The 6559-nt window shown below is 37.8% G+C and overlaps 1 non-coding gene across 1 annotated transcript; it reads left to right on the forward strand.

The window, feature by feature from the left end:
* Positions 1 to 767: 767 nt before the first annotated feature.
* On the forward strand, positions 768 to 839 carry TRNAE-UUC. Its single transcript has one exon. It is a non-coding gene; the product is annotated as a tRNA-Glu (tRNA).
* The last annotated feature ends 5720 nt before the right edge of the window (positions 840 to 6559 follow it).

Here is a 6559-nt window from a genome sequence, read left to right on the forward strand (position 1 = left end):
AGTAAAATGCAGCTTAATATCCCAAATAGTAAGTAATAGTAATATCCCAAAATAGTAAAGTAAGGCAAAAACCACATATATTTTTTTCTAAGTCCAGGCCAAATTTTTCACCATCCCCCGAAGCTCACCTTACTGCAAGATATGAAACCATTCTGCTGGGACATGAGAAGGACAAAACTACCAAGCTAAAAGTTCTCTTCCGAAGGATCACTCAGACTCTCCCCATCAGTACAAAAGCAATTTCAGAAGAGAACATTGGGGAGGAGAGCTTGCAGCTGCCTTTTAACCAGCTCGGTCCCAGGCTAGCTCAGGTGTCTGCAATTACCTCCAGCCAATTACCTCTTTTCCTTACTCCTTAACTGGTGGATTCATTGGAGGAAGATGCTGCAGGGAATCGAAACAGAATCCTCCCCTTCGTTGCTGCCCTCTGGTGGGTTTTCGGAATTCTGCAGTCTCGATCAGGCGATCAACATCTCAGTCGGAACGGACCTCGAGCTACCTTCCTGGAAGTAAACCATAGAATTTACTGTCAGGTTAACGTAGGGAGGCTCCAACGGACCACAGAGGGCATTCTTCCATTTAAGATACTATTGTAGTAGCCTTATTGCTGCATAGGGCTGACAATGCAAACGATAATGGCTCAGAAAAAACGACTGCTTTGAATTATAGCACTTTGCTGTTCCTCCAAAAGAGGGCAGGCACGAACTGGGTTGACTTGGCTTTCTTCAGCATTGACCTGAGCTGGCGAAACAAATTGAATATGTCCTTCCCATATGGTCTAGCGGTTAGGATTCCTGGTTTTCACCCAGGCGGCCCGGGTTCGACTCCCGGTATGGGAAAGGTTAATTTTTGGCACAATAATTTTGCTTTTTGCTAAATTGGAGAATGTTAATTTTAAATTAGCTTACATGAAAAAAATTTGGTTAGGTGCTGTACTTTTGCAAAATCCTGACCTAGATATTTGGAAAACATTTGCCACAATGCTATTAATCTATAAATTCCATTTTCTGCGTACTTTATATATTTTTACACACCATCCCCTTCAATTCAAGGGTCTTTTACAATATTTAAGAAAGGCAATAATAAGGCAATAATAGGCAATACATAAAAAAATAAAAAATAAAAAGGCAATAATACTGTAATAATAATACAATAATACAGTGATACTGCATAAGAAAATACCATTTAATGCAACTTTCATAAAATACAGCCAACCTGGAGTAAGATTTGCATTACTTGACACTTTGAAGAATGCAGAATTACGGAAAGAAAGATGAGCATATGCTATGCCTTATGTAAAGCCCATTTTGAATGAAGGAACTATGCCTCCCAACATCCCTTGCTGTTATCCATTTTAAGGAAAGTTCTAGGGAGATACACTGTAGCCCACTTCAATTCCAGATGTTTTGATTCACCTCCAGGTGTTTAGATGTTTACTTTTCATTTCCAGTGATCAAAAATTATTATGGTTGGGTGCACAGCCAGATGATTTAGCATTTATTCCACTTACTGAGTCCTTCTCAAGAACCTGAGATGGGCAGATGTTGCTTGATAGAAGGAACTGTCACAGGATGTCAGCCGTTCCACATGAAGCTCTCTTTTGCAGTTGACTGATGTGAGTTTTATCATCATCATGATTGTCAGTAAGATGTTTAGACTGGATTTGGCATTTTTGTCCACCTATGAACTCTTTCCCAAAGCCCTGGGATAGGCAGATGCTGTTGTTGAATACTATTAAAGGTATTGTTGCAAGATACCTGGCTTTTACCTCTGCCAAGTAAAGCTGCCTTTTACAATTGACTGACTGACAATGCCAATGGTTGTCCCAGATGTTATTTATTTACAAAATGTATTTATAATACATTTTGTATTATATATTTATTTATATATCATGTATACATCATTATATATGCCTTTGAGTCAGCCCTGATTCCTGTTGACCGCCTGGACTAATCCCTTGCCTGCCTTTTATGGCTGAGAAAGAGAGATTGGCCAAAAGTCACCCACTCAGTCTCCTGAGTTTTAGATTGATGCCTGACCACTACACCAACTGGCTCTCAAAGATTATGGTAAAAGATTATGGGAACAGTAGTCCAAAACAGGAACATACCTTCTTGTGGGAAAGCTGTCTTATGGGAGGGAATATACTTTGCATATGATCTGGACACACTTCCTTGATATCTTTCTTTACATAGTAAGGAGCCAAATCCTAATCAGATTGTGATGTGTTTGCACAATGTTAATTTTCTGAATTTGCTTGACACGTTTGGGAAAAGAGCAGTATGGATCATGGAGGAATGGCAGCTAAAGAGAACGCTCAATGGCATCTGTCACACGAGTCTTAATTTCATCTGTTTTTTAGCTTGCAATCTTTCATTTAGGAACTTTGGACAATCGGCATTATACATACCTATCATTTTTCATGTTTTCATGCTGTTGACAGAGCTCTTACTTTCTGCAATTTTTTTCTTTGGCCTTCCATATATATATATTGTCTAGAATGCCATTTAGTTTAGAGATATTCCCTTGGCATGATCTGTTTTATGACCGCTTGTTATGTCTCTCTTTTTAAAAAAAGAAAAGTTCCTGGCTACATCTTGTGCCTTTTGCAAGCAAAAATCCATCAGAGGCCTCCCAAAATAAAAAGATTATCCTCTTGAATATCCTGGCTTTAAAGGCACAGGCACTTCTTTTCCAAATGAAGGCTGGCAAGATAAAATGGGCTAAGAACCTTTGTGATAACATAACGTTGAGATGGTGGGAAAACATATGGTTAAAAGGATTGAAATTCATACTGTTATAATTTAAAAGAGAATGTTTATAAAATAATGTACTGTTGGTATATAGCTCCAGAAAAATTATTGAGAATGTATAAAAGATATTTCAAATTTATATTGGAAATGTGGACAACATGGTCATTTGGCCTGTAAAAGAAGCAGAAAATGTTGGGTTCAACACAGTACAAATGTTGGGTTCAACACAGTACAAAGAATTTAGTACGTAATGTATATTGGAGGTGGTGACCCTTTGAGAGCTGTGTGCAACAAAATTTCATTTTAATGTATGCTGATTAGTATACATTCAAAGTGACAATAAAGTTATTATTCTATTCTATTCTTCTGTTCTATTTAAAGATTAATATTCAGCTGAAACCAGAACTTTTTTGGCTGGAGCTAATGGACAATTAGAAAAGTGCCATGGAAGATTATTTTTATGTATGATCACTGCTGCAAGATGTGTAATACGTACAAAAATAGAAAGATTCTGAAATATCCACAGCAGAGGAATGGTTAATGAAGATGATGGAACTAGCAGAGATGGCAAAATTGTTTGCTTAGATCAGACAGATCAAACTGCCGGCCCGTGGGCCGGATGCATCATGCTGAAACCGTGCCCATCCCATTGCCAGCAATGGGGAAAAAATCGCGATACGTCACGCGATGTCACGTGATGTCGCAAGTTTGACATGCTTGGCTTAGATGAACAATTACAATTATTAATGAATGGAAACCCCTTATGAACTTACAATTGTTTAACAATGGTTCAAAGTTATGATAGCCTTGGAAAAAATGACCTACAACTGTACAGGTAGTCCTCGAGTTACGACCACAATTGAGTCCAAAATTTATATTGCTAAGCGAAACATTTGTTAAGTGAATTTTGCCCCATTTTCTGACTTTTCTTGCCACTGTTGTTAAGTGAATCATTGCATTTGTTAAGTTAGTAACACGGTTGTTAAATAAATCTGGCTTCCCCATTGACTTTGCTTGTCAGAAGGTCACAAAAAGGGATCACAAGACCCTGGACACTGCAACCGTCATAAATATGAGTCCATTGTCAACCATCTGAATTATGATCATGAGATCATGGGGATGCTGCAACGGTCGTAAGTGTGAAAAACGATCATGTTACTTTTTTCAGTGTCGTGGTAACTTTGAAAGGTCACTAAATGAGCTGTTGTAAGTCAAGGACTACCTGTATTCACAACTACCACCACCCATGCCACACGATCATAATTGTGGCTCTTGGCAACCAGCTCACATTTACGACCAGTTGCAGTGTTCCTTTATCATATGATACCAATTTCTGACCTTGTTTGTTGATTTCCAACAAAAAATGGGGAAGCTGGATTTGCTTAACAACCACCATACAAATTGTAAAATTGGGTCTAACTGCAACAATTTACAACGGAAATTCCAATCCCAATTGTCGTCATAAATTGAGGATTGATTACCTGTATAAATGTGCTTGTACAGTAACTGCTTTTAAGAAGTTTGAAGTTTGTTTATTGTTTTTTTGTGTGTGTTTTTCCTTTCTTTTCTATCTTTTTCAAATTCTTATTACCTTTATCCTTTTTTGTCTTCAATTCTTAATTTGCATTGTTTTTATTCTGTTGAAAACTTTCTTAATAAAAACTGTTTTTAAAAAGGAAGGAGTGGTGCTGCTAACAGAAATTGCTTGACCAAAGGCTAACTTTCAAGAAGCTAAGTGTAGAAATCCTAACACAATCCTGTCAGGTAAAAGAGGTCTAAAATAACCCCAGAGGGTTGTTAAATTGCTCAGAGCTAATCTAATTATGTCTTTTCCTGTTAATTGTCTGAAGGCTATAATTTACATCCACCAAGGACTTGATCTCACCTGAAAAAGAATTCTGCATGAATCAGAACCTCATACAGTATGCTATTTTTTTTTAATGAAAGAATGTCCATTGGCTTAAATGGCTGCACTGAACATAAAACAGGTTCAAGGATTAAATCAAAAGCCTGGTGAGTCAAATCCTTTGATTCCATTCATGTTTTTCTCATGAGTAATCCGATTCTTCCTCTGGAACACAGCATACAATGCCATTTTTATGCCTGCAGCTCTCTGATGGCTTCATTAATAATGTAGATGTGTCTGATTCCTTCTTAAAACTGTCTAAATGGGCTGCCATATCTTTTTGGATCATCTGACTATTTTGCCGGGGTTTTACAAGCCAGCCAGAGTCTTTATGGTTTAGTGTAAACCACAATTAACTGAGTGTGCATAGGATGAACCGTGATTTATAAACCACAATATTTGTGTTTCCCCCCTCCCCAAAACAAGACAAACAGGGTGGCATTGCAAGCTGTATCACAGTCCCATGCTTCTTGTAGTCCATTTGGCCAAGGTCAACTACTATATCCAAAAAATGTTCTCTGTGAGGACTATTTCCACAGGGAGAATTCCTTTTTATATAGCTGCCCAACCGCTTGTTGCTTAATTCTAAGCATGGGATATAAAGCAGAAAGGCTCCAGGTCCACACAAGTGGAAAATAGAAAATCCTGTGACTTTAAGAGCTGCTTTATCTGCAGATTTATCTTGCTGTGAAAAGCAGGGAGAGGTTGGTAAAGGTGCTAGAACAAGCTGTATTTTCTTAATCCTGGCAACTTTACCGAGTTTAGGAAACACATAGAGCACCATAAACTAACTGCAAAATTGGATCAAGTTAATTAAGCATGGGCAAGCATGTAATGCAAACACAGCTAATGAGTTCAAAATCAGGCAACTACATTTTGGCCTTGTGTACAGGCAGTTTTTGACTTACAACAATTAATTTAGTGATCATTCAACGTTATAATGGCACTGAAAAAAGTGACTTATGACTGTTTTTCACACTTACAACTGTTGCAGCATCCCCAAGTTACATGATCAAAAGTCAGACACTTGACAACTGACTCATATTTATGATGGTTGCAGTGTCCCGGGATCACACGATCACTTTTTGAGACCTCCTGATAAGCAAAGTCAATGGGGAAGCCAGGTTCACTTAATGAGCATGTTACTAACTTAACTGCAGTGATTCACTTAACAACTGTTACAAGAAAGGTCATAAAACAGGACAAAACTCACTGACAACTGTGTCACTTAGCAACAGAAATTTTGGGCTCATTTGTGGTCCTAAGTTGAGGATTACCTGTGTAACATAGCTAATATATAAAATTGTTATGTCAGGTAAAGCAGGTTTCAGTCTTCGTTTATGTGGTTTTGAAAAAAGAGAAGAGAAAAAGCAGTTTACTCTACCAGATCTAGAGCTAATAGTGATATGTTTGCTGCTATCCCTGTCTGATACAAGTTAGGTTTACTCAACATTCTTAAGCCGGTGCTTCCCAAACCAGGTTAAGTTGCCCAAATTGGGTAAAAGTGTTTTTTCTTTGGGCACATGAACCCAATCAGAACGGGAAGATTTAATTTGATTTAGAGGAGTATACCTACATTGGGTAAAACGGATTTTCTGATAAATGGAGTTGGGTAAAATTTGGGAAGCACAGTTCTAAACTATAATAAGAGGTAATAGGTCTTATTCAGCAAACCATGGTTATAGCTAAGCAATCTCACATTCTCCAGATATTTTGGAATTCAGGACCCATAAACCCTAATAATGGGCCTTTATAGAACTTAGTGGTTTTATTTTGTTCTTTAAATCCTATGCAATCTTGATAGCCAATGACTGAAAGAAATGAGCAGATAATATGTGACGGTTCCTGGTAAGAGTATGAAATTTAGACTGCAAACATCTGAACAGCCACTGGATGACAG

This window comes from Protobothrops mucrosquamatus, unplaced genomic scaffold (assembly GCF_001527695.2).
Source record: "Protobothrops mucrosquamatus isolate PMUCROS unplaced genomic scaffold, P.Mucros_1.0 scaffold_13, whole genome shotgun sequence".
NCBI lineage: Eukaryota > Metazoa > Chordata > Lepidosauria > Squamata > Viperidae > Protobothrops > Protobothrops mucrosquamatus.